Below are 925 nucleotides of genomic sequence, written 5' to 3'. Positions count from 1 at the left end.
TGCTAATAAAATTAAAATAATTGATAATACATATTGATGCTGTCAACTAAGCTTGTGATACTGCATAAAATGGTACAAATCAATTATGTTCACCTCCTGAAAATATCTCTTGACACCAAGCTTTTCTCACAGCCGTTTTCATCTCTGAGTTTCTCAGAGTGCAGTTTAGGGGACTGAACATCTGTGAAATAATGGTGTAAAATAGAGCAAAGATTTCATCTTCAAGGCAAGTGGTAGGGGGGTCTCAGGCAAGCAAAGATGGAAGGTCCAATAAATAAGATAACAACAGTGATGTGAGACCCACAGGTAGACAGGGCTTTATGTCTTCCCTCAGCTGAGTGATATCTTAATTTGAACAGTATGACAAAGGACCCAAACAAGAGAACAAGGGTTACTAAGGCAACCATTTCTCAGTTGGCAACCACAGGTATACCTATGATATAGGTATCAATACGCACAACTTTCAGCAAAGGAGACATATCACAGAATAGTGGTCAATTTCATTGGGACCACAGATGGGCAGCCAGGTTAGCATAGAAAACTGGGAAAAGGAATGGGCGGCCCCACCAGTCCAGGCGGTTACAATGAGGATATTGTACCTACTTCTGCTCTTGGTGTATGTATAATGGAGAGGTCTACAGATGGCAAAACAGCTACCAAAGGCCATGACTGTGAGGATGAAGATTTCAGTCATTCCAAAGACATGCACAGTAAAGATCTGTAACGTGCAGTTCCTGCAGGAGATTGGCTTTCTTTGTGCAAGGAGATCACCAATCGATTTGGGTTTCACACCGGAGGTGCAGCAGAAGTCTGCAGAAGATAAGTGACTGAGAAAAGTACGACAGTTGATTAAAAAGAGAACTACAGTGGATGGAAATGAGAATTAGAAGGTTTCCCATGAAGATGGCCATGTAACAAAACAAGA

General features: G+C 41.4%; 1 pseudogene; it reads right to left on the bottom strand.

The window, feature by feature from the left end:
• Positions 1-79: 79 nt before the first annotated feature.
• On the bottom strand, positions 80-917 carry LOC101575589 (annotated as a pseudogene).
• Between the last annotated feature and the right edge of the window lie 8 nt (positions 918-925).

This window comes from Octodon degus, unplaced genomic scaffold, assembly GCF_000260255.1.
Source record: "Octodon degus isolate 3935 unplaced genomic scaffold, OctDeg1.0 scaffold03411, whole genome shotgun sequence".
NCBI classification, from domain to species: domain Eukaryota; kingdom Metazoa; phylum Chordata; class Mammalia; order Rodentia; family Octodontidae; genus Octodon; species Octodon degus.
The sequence above is the reverse complement of the archived record's forward strand: the minus strand, read 5'-3'. Positions and strand labels throughout refer to the sequence as shown.